The sequence below is a fragment of the Cupressus sempervirens genome, chromosome 6 (assembly GCF_028749045.1).
Source record: "Cupressus sempervirens isolate cs-2001-9-10 chromosome 6, ASM2874904v1, whole genome shotgun sequence".
NCBI classification, from domain to species: Eukaryota; Viridiplantae; Streptophyta; class Pinopsida; order Cupressales; family Cupressaceae; genus Cupressus; species Cupressus sempervirens.
The window spans coordinates 441,891,518-441,908,904 of NC_143123.1; the positions used below are offsets into that span (position 1 = coordinate 441,891,518).

At 33.5% G+C, this 17,387-nt stretch overlaps 1 pseudogene; it reads left to right on the forward strand.

Moving 5' to 3' along the window:
• The first annotated feature begins 8,747 nt into the window (after positions 1-8,747).
• On the forward strand, positions 8,748-15,457 carry LOC149552973 (cytochrome P450 94A1 pseudogene; annotated as a pseudogene).
• The last annotated feature ends 1,930 nt before the right edge of the window (positions 15,458-17,387 follow it).

The following is a 17,387-nucleotide window of genomic DNA, read 5'->3' on the forward strand; positions in this document are numbered from 1 at the left end:
CCCATAATATCCTTAATATTGTCTAGATGTTGTTTCTACCATGCAATATCTTTCTAAAGCCACTCCTTCTCCTTCGCTCTTATGCCTTAAATTTTGATTATCAAACTTTTGAATATTTGTCTCTACCTTATCTTTAATCAACTTCACATTGTGTTACAACTCTAGCATAGGTGTTTGATCATCAATGGATTTCATTTCAACATTCACATTTTCAAGATTGGTCAGCACCCTCAGTCACAAACCTCTCATGTAAAGAAACTTATGTACTATTTCAACAACATTTTCTTTCTTATGAACTAATTGTTCTTTAGGAGCATGTTTTTGTAAAACACTAATTTTGTTGAACAATTGTACACTCGTAGAAAGTGCATTTTTGTTATCATGTATGTATGTATATATAATAATGAATAATAATAATGTTTTCATGTATGCCAAAATAATAACTAACATTACAATTGGATCATATATTAATGAAGTAATTAACCTAGTTAATTAGCAACTAGACCAATTTAACTAGTGTTTCCAATGTCATAGTACCTACTGCAACACTTTCTTGGATTCTATCTAGTGGCTTCCATAATATTCTCTATGTTGTCTAGTTGTTGTTTCTATCATGCAGTCTCTTTCTGAAGTTGCTCCTTCTCCTTCTCTTTCTAAAGTTGTTCCTTCTCCTTCACTCTCGTGCCTTAAATTTTGATTATCAAACTTCTAAATATTTTGGAAAATACAATAGGGAAAGTAAACTATGATGTGGGGGGGTGTGGGTGCTGAATCATTCCTTCAAAACTTTAACCATTAAAGCATTGACCACACCTCCATCTCACAATTTGCATGTAAACTGAAATAGCTAGCTAAATATATTCATTCATAGCATGAAAACAATAAACATTCAACACATATATGACATGAGATATTTGGTTGCCAAGAAACCCTCCAATGAGAAGGTAAAACTAGGATGGGGATGACACCCAAAAATCTTCACTAGTGTAGTTGTAAAGTGTATCCAGTGAAGGTTACAATGTTTGATCATAAACTATGATATACCTTGTGAAAGGTCTACCCTGTTAAAGGCTTACAAGATTGTTAGATCTTACCCTATTAAGTGATTTCAATACCCTGTTAGAAGTGTCCCTAATTACAAGATTTAAACTTACAATGAAGTAAGCACCTTGTTAAAGGATTTACAACAACATGTTAGGACTACTCTATTAAGATATTTAATTGATTCACCTGCTAGAATGTCTCAGCAATGATCCTTCGGTTAACACTCTTCTACTAGATAACAAATAACCTCTTTGCATATGTATCCTTGACCTTCTCTAATATGATATATCACTTCTATCCTCTAACTTCCTTCCTCTGCTCTCCTCTAACTGATTATACAATTCATATCTCAGTTAGCAACTCCTTAGCCACCATGAATGCTCTATTTTTGCATGCAAACTTCTCTCTTTGAACATACAACGTTTTAGGGTTTTCCTTCCTTAAGAAGACCTAGGTGACTTAGGGTTAGGTATGAATCAACGACTATGATTCACCCATTTTTCCACTTAATCCATCTCTTTAATTGATTATTTGCATGTATTGTATAGTGATCCTCAATATAGATTCATTTTTATCATTTATAATCGCAAAACAATCCTTAAGTTAGTTAAAAAATTGTTTACAAGTTTGTGCCATTACAAACAATTGTGTCCAAAACTATTTTACTTGGCACTTGAAGTCTCTAATTCTTGACATCCATTGTATCTTCAATGTTGTAACTCGACCTTTGAATAACTCAACATCCATTAATCACTTGGCATCAACTGTCTACTCAACACTTGAGTGACTTGACACTTACTAATTACTCATCACATACTGATGCTCAACACATTCAATATATTTTTCTCAACATTCACTATTTGAAAACTTATGCTCAACATACATTACTTGTTCAACATGAACTAAGTTCTTTCTAGTAAATGACTTAAGTGTATTATCAGTCATATGTCAAACACAATCTAAGATTAATAATCTCTGCCTTTGACATGAGTGGTAAAAACACTTGGTCATGCATGAATATCCTTAACTTATGAGTATAATTTAGATAATCTCTATTCAGTACTTGGCTTACATACAAAATTTCAAAACTTCCAAAATTTGCAAAACTTGTGACTTATCAGTCATACCTTCAAAATTTTATAACTCCCCATGAGCTGATTGTCCTGTGCTGAATTTGAATACTCCTACTGAGTAAATTTTCCTCAACTATTGTGCTATGTTTCTATACCGACTCCCCCTTAGTTTTGCTTGGTCAACATAACATCTCAATTTGTATGGGAGCCTAGTTCACTCAGTCATTATAGATACTAATACTAATACTCGACACCAATTATTTATGTGAACTCTTTGCTTAGTTCTTGCCTCAAATCTATTCTAATGCATCTTGATTTATGCAAATACGAACTTTTAGCACATATTATGTTAGGAACTAGTGACTAATGTAGCACTCAAACATATAGTTCCTTACATACGTTCTTTGCTTAGTTAGAGGTAGTGTGATCACCTGATCCATTGGATTAGATGACATCAACTTCACTGGCTCCACTACTACCTACTTCTTCCTTCTTTCTCTAGGTGTGATTCATCCAGTTCTTTGCAATCTCAACAATCTTTCACCTTCTCTTTGTTTATTGCTAGGTGCTAGTGCTCTAGTTTTTAAATTTTAGCTTACATGTCCAATCTTGTGACAACTATAACAAACCAAAATTCCATTCATCAAAATCTTGGATTTTCCTCTAAAGTATGTCCTTATGTAATTTTCTGTAATATGACCATGTTCGCCACAATAATGACAATTGTACCTTGTGTTATAATCCCAATTGTGGAAGTTACCTTACTTGGATGCATTTTCTTGATTCTTGATTGTAAAACTAGTTTTTTTCCTTAGATCTACATTATTGAGCTCTATGTCCATACTTCTGACAATTGTAGCAATATCATTCAAATCAAGGTGCAACATGTGTATTATTGGCTTTGGATCTTCACTCATGTCCTTGTTTTCCTTGCTTCTTGCAATTAAAATAGAATCCATTGAATTTTGGTTTAGGATTTCACTTACTAGTCTTACTTCTGCAGATATTTATTGTATGTCTTGGTTTCCCATAGTGATGACATGTAGGTTTTTTGTGCTTTGTCTTTGCATTCCCTTGTTCTCCACTCTTTGATGATTCTTCTTCTTTAGTAGATGATAGGTGCTCGGTATATCCTAGTCAAGAGGTGTAATTAGGTATTCTTGGTGATCTCATAGCTCCTCAAAGTATCTCACAACTTCATTAGGTTTGTTCATCCTCTCTATGATCTCCTTCTTAGATCTTTTAATTCATTCCTTAGATTTTCAATTTCCATGTCCTTTCTATTCAATTCTTGATTTGTAAGTAACAATAGATTCATCATATCTAGTTGATTGTTTATGAGTTTCTGCACATCAAATGTCCATTCATCAAGCCTAGTAGCCATTTGTCTCTTGTCTTCTTCTGCCATTGTTTTTTCTTCCTCATTTTTCCTTTTCAGTTCAAAAAATTTACATAGTTTTATTGATTAGATTTCGTGCTCTCTTTTAAATCTTTTAATCTCTTCATTTAGTATATTATTTCTCTCCAATAGGCATTTTATTACTGCATCACTTTCATTGGAATTGCCATTGTTAAGTTGTCCTTCAATGTCTTCTTCTTGATATAGAGTGTCATTATGTTGGATAGCCAATTATTTTCTTCTCTTTAAGGATTTCTTCAACTCCTCTCTTGTTGCATCAAGCTCCTCTAGTATGATTAGTATGTCAAGCTTCTCATTCTCAATGATCTTTCCTAGCCTATAAGCCTCCATCTTGAAGATCTTAACTCTCAAGTGGTTAGACTTCTTCTAAGAGAACAAAGCTTTGATACCAATTGTTGGAAGTCTATGGGAAAGTAAGATACTAAGAAGGGGGTTGGGGGGTGAATCACAATCTATAAAAACTTTTACCTTCTTGAAACAAATCAAAAGTATTCACCTTTAACCTAGTTCACATTAGCATCATGAATTATCTAATCATAAACTAAAAATTATTTAACTATTCACCACATCCATAAAAACGAAAGTAAATATAAACACATAACACAAAAGATTTGGTTACCCATAAACCCTCCAAGGTGAAGGTAAAACTGGGGTGGGGATGACACCCACAAATCTTCACTACTAGAGCAATAAAGTATGTGCGTTGAGGCTACAATGTTTGATTACTTATGGTGATCTACCTTATGTGGGATCTGCCCTGCTAAGATCTTACAAGACTTATTCAGTCTACCTTGATTAAAGGATTTAAACTTACAATTAAGTAAGAACTCTGTTAGGAGATTTGTATAGGCTTGTTAGGACCACTATGTTAAGAGATTTACCTTGAGTCACCTACTAGAATGTATTAGTACCTAATCCTTTGATTAACACTGGTGCTTGGTTACAAATCTCCTCTCTTCAATTTTTATATGATTTCTTATATGATAAACTCTATTATGTGCTTCACTACTAGGTTTCTTCTCCTGGTCTTTGCTTCTAACCATCAAACATAGCCTCTTTTGTACATATACTTCTCTCTTCACTCTGTAGCTTTTTCTCTCTTGATTTAGGATTTGGATCCTTCTTAAATAACCATTTGGAGAAGGTTCTAGAACATGATCAATGATTCATATTTATCCCTTTTGCTGCTTAATCCTTCCATTTGTCTGATTGGTTACATTGCCTTCATAGGAATTAATGATCTCTGAAAAAATGCGTAAACAACTCCTTAGTTGTCTCAATAATCATTAAATCATGTATAGAAGCTAGCCAAAATAGTTTACATAAGTGTTTGTGCCACTCCAAACACATATACTAAAACTGGTTTACTTAGTACAAGAATACTCTGATGCTTAATCATGACTAATACTCATTTTTCACTTGGCTTTTGTGTGCTTGGTACTAACTGTGTGACTTGGCATTAATGGCCACTTGGTACATACTGGGGTGCTTAGCAACCTAAAACTTGCTTGGCTTAAACTAAAATGTGTACGAATCCAAATACATCATTCAACCTCCATTGATTTGCACGGTCGTAGTGATAACTGACCAAATCTTCCTAGGAAATGACCAAGTGTTTGACATTGATAGTCAACATGACTCAGAGATCAACCTGTAAGTCCTTTAAAGAAAGCCACTACATAATAACGACAAGGATTTATAAGGGATAGATTATCTTTGGTTAAAATCCTTTAAATAGGTCACACTAAAAATGTGCATGTAAACCTCTAACAAGGTTGTCTCATAACATATCTTACTTCATAAGAGTGAAATTTTTGGGTTGTTGGTACCCAAGTGCTTTTTTCATTTAGAGGGCTTCCATGTTAAATATCAATGTCAAAATGTGTGAATTCTTATGTATTACAAGTTGATTTTCATCTTATTTACATATTGCTACAATTTGATATAAGATAAGCTAATACTCTGATACTTGATAGAGTAATGAACAATGAGATAATAGTTTGACTTGTGAAAAGATTCTAAGTTTGACATGAGATCTTAAATGTAGTTATCGAGTTATTGTTATGAAAGTTTATGAAGTTTGAATTGGCATTGAATTGTTTTAAAGGCATGTAGGATCTAGATATAATAGATTTAACCCCCCTTTCCCTCTTAGTTATCTAACAACAACTACTATAGCAGTTAAAAAGTGGTATCAGAACTTGGTCATAGGTTTGAATCCTTGGAGGCCACAATGAGTAATGTTGGAAGGGGGATTGTTGTAGTGGGAAAAAATCTTGCTAGAGTTGGTATATGATTTAATATCCTTCTTTATCTTTTATAATTCTAGGGGTCCTATTAAGCATTAACAATTCAATCTTTTGGTGCAATGACAACCCTAATAGTCAACAATTTCTTGATTAGTAAAGCATGATACAAATTAGAGAAGAATCAAGAGTGAATGAAAACATCTAAAATTCATTATATTAGGTTCATATGAAGAAATAGAAAGACTCGATATAATATCCTCTCTAAAACCCAATTGTTTTTCAATTTATATCTTCAATTTGTTAACTATTCTTTTTGAATCATTTAACTAACAATCAAGAGGATAGAGTGTTGCATACTACAGATTAAAAATGGGGAAATAAAAATATCATTTCAGCAAAAATACAAGATGTTTAGCTTGAAAATATTTGGGATGGGAAAAACAAATCTTTCCATTAACAAAAATAAACTAGCTAAAGAAAACACCATGATGTCGAATTACATTCCAACAAAACACACATTGATGTTTGAAAAATTTAAATATTATATCTATTTTCAAATCATTTGAGAGAAAATATTTTTTCCCCAATACTTGGGAGAAGTTAGGCCATATGAGTACATGACTACTTCTTTATTGTTATATGTTCCTGAATTAAAATAAACAATAGTTTGAATCTTGAAGATTTCACTTTGATAAAAAGTTTAGCATTAGATCAATCATGACATGTTGAATACATACATAATAAACTAAAATGACATGGGTGAAATAGATTTCTTGCTGAATAGAAAATGGAATAAATCACTAGCAAACATTCAATTTCAAATATGTTATTATAATTATGTAGCTTAAAGTTGTGGGTTGAAAGTAAATATTTGTACCTTATCTATCTCTATTATTTTGTCCTTGATCCCAACAATATTTTTCCTAGAGATGTGTTTCTTATCGACTAATCCAACTATACCTAGATAACGAACACTATTTTGAAATTACACTTAATGAATCCCAAGCTATATTTGACAAGAAGTCCACTCCATTGCTCTCCAATAATTAATTAATGTGTTTGTGTATTTGTGTATATTTTAGATTGTGAATAAACTAAATGATAGTGAATGTACTTAATTCCACAATTGTTCATCTTTGAATTTTCATTAAAGAAAAAGCTTATAAGTGGAAATCCCACTTTCTTGCATTGTGTGTGCGATTGGAGATGATAGTCAACCTTTTGTCATTCTAACATGATAGTTTTTTCACTAAGAGAAACAAAATACTCACCTCGAAAATAAAACATAGTGACAAGGCAATCTCTCATGGGGACATCTTCTTCATTGTCTATAATATGGAGGTTCCATTTGTCTCTTTCACCATATCCTAAAATTTGGTTTGTTGTTATTTTTAAAAGTCACCTATGCTTCAGGTCCTTCAATTTGGAGATTATATCCAATTCTACAAGCATCGTGGGGTCATCCTATTCCCTCGCCTGATCCAATAAATTTATACTTGTTTTAAAGTTATCCAAAGAACAATCAACATATCACTTTTCTTTACCTTTTGTCTTGCTTCTCTAGAGGTAATTTTTACTTCATCAAATTTCATTTCCTTGATATTCTAATTTATAATCTCCTCTTTCTTTGACTCATTAGCACCAATTAGATTCATTTTCCTCCTTTTCTCAATTTACTTCATCTTCATTTTTAACCAAAAATATTTGAACTCTTGAGTGTTAATGAAGTTACCAGTCTCTATAAATCTTAAACATGTGGCTTGCCTTTCATTAGTGTTGTCTATAGATTGAGTGTAATTAGATAGATGGTATTCATAGCCATTGTTATCATCTTGATGCACTAGTTGAAACAACTTGAGCTTATTCACTCCTTCATCATCGTTCAATGCCTTCAATGCACCAACCACCTCATCAATTTCCTCTTCTCCCTCTATATAATCATAAGGTAGTGAGGACAGTGGGTAATTTCTTTTTTAGGGAAAGGTTCAATGTAAACTTTGACCCTTGTACATCATGAATAATGACTTTGTAGGAATTTATGTTTGTGACTCAACTTCCTTTAACACATTCTCAATTAACTTTCCAAAAAAAAATCAAAACTATTTGCCCTTTCTTCTTCATATCCTCCTCCGTCTTCATCAATGTATTCCATCTCTTTCATCTTAGAATATTCTCCTCAATTGTCTCCTGTCTAATTAAAAATTGTTGTGATTTTTTTATTATTATAGAATGAATATGATCCTCCCAATGGCATATCATTTCTATTCCAAACTCCAAATAATAATTATTCTTTTAGTAACCCTATAGTTTTTAAATTATTTTAAAATGAAAAAGTATTTGGCTGACACTAATATGTTAACCCATTTTATTTTCTCTAAGAGTAAGGTCTCATGCAGCTGCTAGGCTTTAGTCATTGCTTAGTACTTTTAGGAGTATTTTGGGCAGTTTATGGTCCCATGTAGTTGTTAATCATTTTAATATTAAATTTTTAAATAAAAATTGGATAGAAATTTTAGTGATTAAAAAACTTAAATAAAAAATAGAAACAAAAAAGGGAAGGAAGTAAATTTATGATGACAAATGGAACCTTTTCAATAATGTTTATTTTGAGCCCCTTTTTCTTCATAGCTTATTTTCATTCCTTAAATAATAGCTACTTTATAAAAATAAGAAAAGATTCAATATTATCATTTTTTCCACAATCTTAATTCTTCATAGGAACACTCTAGTACTTAAGTATAAATCTGAATTAAGCAATACATGCAACTACATAAGAACATGGTGTAAGAGTATATGATTGATATAGACGTTTCGTAAAGAAGACATGTTTCTCTTTCATATGATGCATATTCCTCGATTGTATTATTTTTCAGTTTGATTACTGAGGAATACGCTGCCTCAACATAACATAACATTGGGAAAATCTGTCGCCCTTACACTTTGAAGGGCTATTCATGTTGGATGCAAGTTCAAAATATAAGAAAACAAGGAAGACGGAAAACATTCAGATCAATCAAAAGATGTCGAAGGGCGTCTCCCAATTATTTCTTGGCGTTAGTGGCTAGTTATATAATCTACGTGCTCATAAACCAAAAACCCAACAATACCGTGCTTACATCGTATCCAATTGTGGGCTCATTATTTGCTTTCTGGAGGAAAAAAAGTCGGATCCTAGAATGGCTAGTGGAAATTCTCAGACACGCTCCTTCCAACACCATCACTTTTCAGCGCCTTGGAGCACATCCACCTAATGTGGAGCACCTGCTGAAGACTCATTTTGACAATTATCCAAAGGGCAACTATTTTCGCCTCCACTTGCACGATCTGCTCGGAACCAAAATTTTCAATGTCGACGACGAGGCCTGGAAATTGCAGAGACGAGTTGCTAGTTACGAGTTCAGCACCAACTCTTTGCGTGACTTTATAACAGAGAGCGTGCAGGGTGAGATTACGGATCGCCTCCTCCCACTCCTCAGACACGTGGCTAGGAAGAGCGATCGGGTGGATTTGCAGGACATCTTCCAGCGATTCACCTTCGACAACATTTGCAAGGTGGCCTTCGGCATGGACCCTACTTGCCTCCACATTTCTCTCCCCTTTTCAGAATTTGCAGACGCATTTGAAGTCACCACCAATTTAAGCCTCCAAAGATTCACCTCTCCCTTGCCCTTCCTCTAGATGATCAAGCGCTTCTTCAACATCGGCTTCGAGAAACACTTGCACCATGTGATCCACACCATTCACAACTTTGCTTAAGACGTTATCAACGCTAGGAAGAAGGAAATGTTTCACTCTCATGGCGGGCCGCAGCATGAAGATCTCTTGTCTAGATTTCTTTCCCCTCACGAGAGTGGTGTTGCGACAGGGAAGGGCTCGATTGATTATTCTGTGAGAGATATTGTGATAAGCTTCATCTTGGCGAGCAGGGACTCGACTTCTGCCACGCTTACATGGTTCTTCTGGCTGTTGGCGGTAGTTAGTAATTTCTGTCATTAAAAGAAGACAACCAACGCAACTCAGCCGTCCACAATCAACACTCTAGCCCACAACTCAGTTGTCTATCCACCGTCCATAACAAATTACATAGCAGACACTCTGTCATTCCAGCCGCCCATGTTTTTAATATATATAATATTATATTTAATATAGTGTAACATGTGTAAAATGTATTGTGTGTAGAGAGTTCTCATACTCTCTATAAATAGAGGCCTTATGTAATGCATTTTTGCAAGGCAGTAAGGCAATAAAATTAGTTATTATTTTTGTGTATTTGTCTCTCTTTGCCTTCAAATTGGTATCAGAGCATGAAGAGCTGGGCTTAGGAAGAAAAGAATTATGTGTTGATATGTATAACTACTGTAGCAGTGAATGAAGCTTCTAATGTTTTCTTGATTGCAGATAATTATCAGCTTATAAAGTTGGAGACTAGTGGCTGCCAAAGATTGAGAGAAGAAAATATCCCAGTTTAATGTTTGAAGAAGGTATGAGCTGATTTCTTGGAGTGAAGTCTAATGTTTAAAAAAATTTGTTAAAAGGGGAAAATAAGCATTATAATGTTGTTTATTTAAGCTATATGTCATTGGCTTAGACTTGTTTGGTGGATTTTCTTTGTAAAGCAAAGTTTAAAATTGTAAGGTGCAGTTGTAACTGTGTATTAATATGGCTTCAAGAAGTAGTATAGCTCAACCACAAATTCCAATATTTTCTGGTAAAAATTATAAATTTTGGGCTATAAAAATGAAGACACTATTTTGTTCTCAAGGCATATGGGATCTTATTGAAAAGGGTTTTATTGAACCACAAGATGAGTCTACATTAACACAAGATGAAAAGGACAAATTACAAGATAACAGGAAAAAGGATGCTAAAGCGTTGTTTCTAATTCAACAATCTTTAGATGAATCAATTTTTCCTATGGTTTGTGCTGCTAAAAAGTCTAAAATTGCATGGGATATTTTAGAAACAGCATATCAAGGGACATCAAAAGTTAAGATTGCTAAATTGCAAACTTGAAGGCGTGATTTTGAAAATTTGTGTATGAAGGATTCAGACTCAGTTGATCAATTTCTAAATCAAGTAATGAATGTGGTTAATCAAATTAGATCATATGGTGATGACTTGACAGATCAAAAAGTTGTTGAAAAGATACTTTGTTGTTTGCCTAGAAAATTTGATGCTATTGTTGTTGCCATTGAAGAATATAAAGATTTGACAATACTATCTATTGATGAATTGATGGGCTCACTTTTATCTCATGAATCAAGAATGAACAGAAATAACAATTCTTCTTTGGAGAATGCATTTAGATCGTAGGTATCTTTTGGCAGAGGAAGAGGAAGATCAAACTACAGAGGAAGAGGAAGAGGTAGAAGCATAGATGGACGTGGAAGTCCAAATCAAGAAGAGAGAACAAATCAATCCATTCAGAGTCCTAATAGAGGACATGGCAAAAGTTCATTCCAACACCCATCATCAAGGTTTGATAAATCTCAAATTCAGTGTCATTCTTGTAAGAGATTTGGTCATATTGCAAGTGAATGTAGAAAGAAACAAGAGGATATTGAAAAGAATGGTGCTAATTACTCAGATGTATTTGATAACAATTTAGGAAGTTTATTTATAACTTGTAATGTTTCTCAAGAAAGCTCTAGTGATATATGGTTCCTAGATAGTGGATGTAGTAACCATATGACTAGAAATAAAGATTTTTTTGCTAGCTTGGATGATTCTGTAAAATTTGAAGTAAAGCTAGGAAATGATAGTAAAGTCTCTATAATGGGAAAAGGTGTTATAAATGTCTTGACAAAAAATGGAGGATAAAGATATATTCCTGATGTGTATTCTGTGCCTGGATTAAAACACAATCTCATGAGTGTTGGTCAACTAGTACAAAAGGGTTACAAAGTTTCTTTTGATAATGATGTTTGCACAATCTTGGATAGAAATCTTAGTGGTAGGTTAATTGCAAGGGTCAACATAACACAAAATCGAATGTTCCCCCTTCAGATTCATTGCATTCAAGGAGGAAAAGAAGTTAGTTTCAAGACAGTATACTCAGATCAGTCGTGGCTATGGCATTTGAGGTATGGTCATCTTCATTTTGATGCTTTAAGCTTATTACAAAAGAAGAATATGGTGAAAGGATTGCCTCAAATATTGAAACCACCAAGTTCATGTGAAAGTTGTATTTTGTGAAAACAACATAGAGAAAGCTTCATAGTAGGAGGTTCATATAGAGCAAGAGCACCATTGGAATTAGTTCACACTGATATATGTGGACCTATGCAAACTCCATCTTTAGGAGGAAGTATATATTTCCTAACATTTATTGATGATTTTAGTAGGAAGATTTGGATATACTTTCTCAAACAAAAAAGTGAAGCTTTTGAAAAGTTCAAGGATTTCGAAAATTTGGTTGAAAAACAAAGTGGTCACTACATCAAGGTATTGTGATCTGATAGAGGTGGTGAATTCAATTCTAATGATTTTCTAGAATTTTGCAGATTTCATGGAATTAAGAAGCATTTTACCACAAGGTACACACAACAACAAAATGGTGTAGCAAAAAGGAAGAATAGAACCATAATGGAAATGGCAAGGAGTATGTTGAAGGCCAAAAATCTATCCAATGAGTTTTGGGCAGAAGTAGTAGCATGTGCTGTATACATTTTGAACAAGAGTCCTACAAAGAGTGTTAAGAACACAATTCCACAAAAAGCATGGAAAGTTAAGAAACATACAATATCCCATGTTAGAGTTTTTGGCTGTGTTGCTTATTCATTAGTTCCATCTAAATTGAGAAAGAAATTGGATGATAAAAGTGAAAAATGCATCTTTATTGGCTATAGTGAAGAATCAAAGGCTTATAGATTGTATAATCCCGTTTCAAAGAAATTGATCATTAGCAGGGATGTTAAATTTGAAGAAGAAGATTCACGGCATGAAAATGATAACAAACAAGTCACAAGAGGAGCACCAATATTACAAGGTGATGATGAATTAAAGAAACATGAGACTCAATCAACACCCAACACTCCACCAAGGAACTTTGTGCAAGGTGCCTCACCTCCAAGTTCAAATGTAAGTGATAAATCTGATTCAACATTCTCAACAATAGGTTACAAAGGTAAGCAGACAAGAAGCTTAAAAGAAATATATGATCAAGAAGAAGAGTATATAGATATTTACTCAAATTTTGCTTTATTTTCTTGTGATCCATTGTATTTTGATGAAGCAATTAAAGAAGATAAATGGATCAAGGCAATGGATGAAGAAATTGACTCTCTGAAAGAAATAACACATGGGAATTAATGGATTTACCTAAAGGAAAAGAATGTATAGGAGTCAAATGGGTTTACAAAACTAAATTTGATGAAAAAGGTGAAATTGTTAAGCACGAGGCAAGACTAGTTGCTAAAGGTTTTTCACAACAATATGGAGTTGATTATAATGAAACATTTGCTCCAGTTGCTAGACTTGACACAGTTTGAACTATTTTAGCAATAGCAGCATAAAATAATTGGAAAGTGTATCAAATGGATGTAAAATCAGCTTTTTTGAATGGTTTTCTTGATGAAGAGGTATATATTAAACAACCACCTGGTTATGAGGTTAGTGGGCATGAAAACAAGGTATATAAACTAAACAAGGCACTTTATGGTTTGAAACAAGCTCCCAGGGCTTGGTATAAGAGGATTGATTCATACATGATAAGTAATCATTTCAATAGAAGTAACAATGAGCCCACGTTATATGTTAAGACTAATAAGGAAGGTCAGATTTCGATTGTATGCTTGTATGTTGATGACTTAATATTCACTGGAAATCTATCAGTAGATATGTTCAAGTCAGAAATGATGAAAGAATTTGAAATGACAGATTTGGGGTTGATGAGATATTTCTTAGGTATTGAAGTTCTTCAATGTGACAAAGGTATCTTCATTTGTCAATCCAAGTATATAAAGGATGTTTTAAAGAGATTTAAAATTATGAATTGCAATCCAATGTCAACTCCAGTTTCAACAGGAACAAAACTTAGCAAGGAAGAAAAGGGCTCAAATGTTGATCCAACTATGTTTAAAAGACTTGTTGAAAGTTTAATGTATATGACAGCTACAAGGCTAGACATCATGTATAGTGTCAGTTTAATCTCAAGGTTCATGGAATCACCACAAAATTCTCATTGGCAAGTTGGAAAAAGGATATTGAGATATATTGTAGGAACAATGGGATATGGAATCCTATATTCCAAACCTAACAATTTTGGTTTGATTGGTTATACTGACCGTGATTTTGCAGGTAGCATCGATGACAGGAAGAGCACTTCTAGATATATCTTTCACCTTGGATTAGGAGCTATATCATGGGCATCAAAGAAGCAACCTATAGTGACGATCTCATCAGCTGAAGTAGAATATGTAGCTGCCACTTCCACAACATGTCAAGCAGTATGGATGCGTCAAATTTTGCTCGATCTTCACCATCATCAGGAGGAACCAACGCCAATTCTTTGTGATAACAAATCAGCAATAGCATTATCTAAAAATCATGTATTTCATAAGAGGAGCAAACATATTGATACAAGGTACCACTTCATCAGAGAATTGGTCAATAATGGAGAAATCCACCTTGAGTTCTGCAAATCTAAAGATCAATTGGCAGATATTTTCACTAAGGCATTACCAAAGAATAAATTTGAATATTTGCGAGAGAAATTGGGTATTACTGATGCAAAATTTTTTAATGAAAAAAATTAAGGGGGAGTGTTGGTGGTAGTTAGTAATTTCTATCATTAAAAGTAGACAACCAACCCAACTCAGCCATCCACAGTCAACACTCCAGCCCACAACTCAGCCGTCTATCCACCGTCCATAATAAATTACATAGCAGACACTCTATCGTTCCTGCCACCCATGTTTTTAATATATGTATTATTATATTTAATATAGTGTAACATGTATAAAATGTGTTGTGTGTAGAGAGTTCTCATACCCTCTATAAATAGAGACCTTACGTAATGCATTTGTGCAAGGCAATAAGGCAATAAAATCAGTTATTATCTCTGTGTATTTGTCTCTCTTTTCCTTCACTGGCTTCTCTCCTCTCACCCACAAGTCAAGCAGAATATCTATGAGGAAATTGCGGGCCTTGTCACAATTAGAGAAGGAAAAGAGAGCACTGATTGCTGCAGTTTCTCATACGAGGAGTTGAAGAAGATGAAGTATCTGCAGGCCACTCTATGCGAGTCAATGAGGTTGTACCCTCCCGTGCCATCAGACACAAAATAGGCATTGTGAGACGATGTGCTGTCGGACGGGACGGTGGTGAGGAAGGGGATGCGGGTGATATACCACCTGTACGCCATGGTGAGGATGGACAACATCTGGGGCTCCGACTGTTTGGAATTCAAGCTGGAGAGATGGCTGAGCAAGACGAAGAATGGTTCGCAAGAATTAGTGGCACATGACGCATTCAAATATCCAGTGTTCTAGGCAGGGCCGAGAATTTGCATGGGGAAACAGACGACATTTATTCAGATGAAGAGTATCGTTGCGAGTGTTATCAAAGAGTTCAAGCTAGAGGTTGATCATGACAACTAGAATCCCAAGTATATTGCAATGATCTTGGCTAAAATGGAGAATGGGCTTCTCGTACATGTGGTAAAAAGGTGACAAAAACTCCCCTGACTTCTGGATGGGTTTCTGTTTGTTGTCGGAAGGTCGACTCTAGGGTAAAAGCAGGTGTGAAAATATGATTATTGTACATAAGATTTTCATTGGGTTTTAAATCTCTTTGCAAAACTCGTGTATGTATCCAGTTGGGAAATTTCCATCTACAAGCTTAGTATAAAAGTTTCAACATGTAGGAGAAAAATGTTTAGTAGTATTAGGGCTAACTTCACCTATCTCTAGGAATTTTTAATTTGAAGTTGGATTTTGTCAGTTTTTTTATTGTATTTTTTAGATGAGGGAAGTGTTTAAAGCTAAGGTTTCAATTTTTGGGTATGGGAGCTTATGTAATGATCATGGAGCTCAAAGTGGTTTGAAAGAGCCATTTCAAAATGCTCACCCAATACACGTTATGTTCATGCACTAATAGTCGCTCTACTTGCATTTAAATGTCTTTTACAAAATATCCCAATAGTGATTACACAAATGTGCTGCTTACCAACCAGAAAAGTTAAGAAATAAATTACAATTAGTACACATGAGATCCACTATTGCTACATGTGTTTTCATTTTTCGGACTAAAAAAAGTATTATTTGGGAGGTATCTATGACAAAAATCATAACGATTAGCAAACCCCTTGTCGGTAATTAGGTCTTTGCTCCTATATAAGTAGGCTATTTCTATTTGATAACAAGATTTTTTCTGTTGGAAGGCAACCCCTAAATAATAGTAGGCAGATTTTATTGTTGTTCAACATTTTATTGACAAATAATTTAGATATTTAAAGTTAATCATTCATATATTTATGTGATTATTCTATTTAAATAACTAGAAATAATTTTAATCATTTACATATAGATTCTTGGTTGTTATAAGAATAGGAATAACATACAATATGAAATAGCTTTTACAAAAAATAAAATATTAAATTATTTGTTTTATCTTCAGAAAAAATTCATAATGAATATATTTTTTAAAATTGGAGTTTCCAACTAATCAATTAATCTAATTGTTTTCATAAAACAAACTACAACCACATGTTGGGGTTACAATAATTTAATATTACATTGTCAATATAGTTAATCATTTTGACTATTTATTTTCTATATAAGTGCACTCTAGTTTAAATTGTTCACTACACACCAATGAAAATATCATATTTTTTTTCCTCAAAAAAAGATGTACAAAAATATGGTCAATAAATAATTGTCTTGTGTAATAATTGCTAATGATGACAAACTCTCAAAAATAGCAACATGCTTCTTAATCTTCCATTTGTAGAGGAAGAGAAGGAAATGTTTAACAATCTGGATTCTTCCTTTGCCAACAACACTCTAATCACTAAAGAGATTTTTAAAGAAAAAGAAAAATGTGCTTTGTAGATAGTAACAATATGTGGATGAAGTTTAAAACCACAACAATTTTGTTTTATTGAAATGTAGAGTTTGAAGAAATCAAGATTTTTTCAAGTGAATGTGCATATAATGATAGACAAAAAATATTTTTATGTGGACAAAATAAGAACTTTTACTTGAATTAAGCATTTAGTTGAAAATGCTGAAATTCTTTGGTACATAATTATTTTCTAATTCTCACTCTTGAGATCACACTTGAAATTTGTAATAAGATTTCTTAAGTCAAAATTTTTTATTTTCTTGACCAATAACATGTAGATGCTCTTCATGTAACACCCATACATGCTTTTCACCCTCATCTACCTCTTTTATACACTTTTTGTACATTTTTTTTCCATTAAAGTTGCATCAGTTTTCAAGATAGCCACATGAAGAATGCCATGATTTTATGATTTTTCAAAGTGTAACTACACAGCGTTGCATGTTGAATCAACAATAATTTCTCCTCTCTATGTTGAGACTTATCTCCCATCATCCATGCATAAAATCTAATCTATGCTTATCTTTATTTGCATGG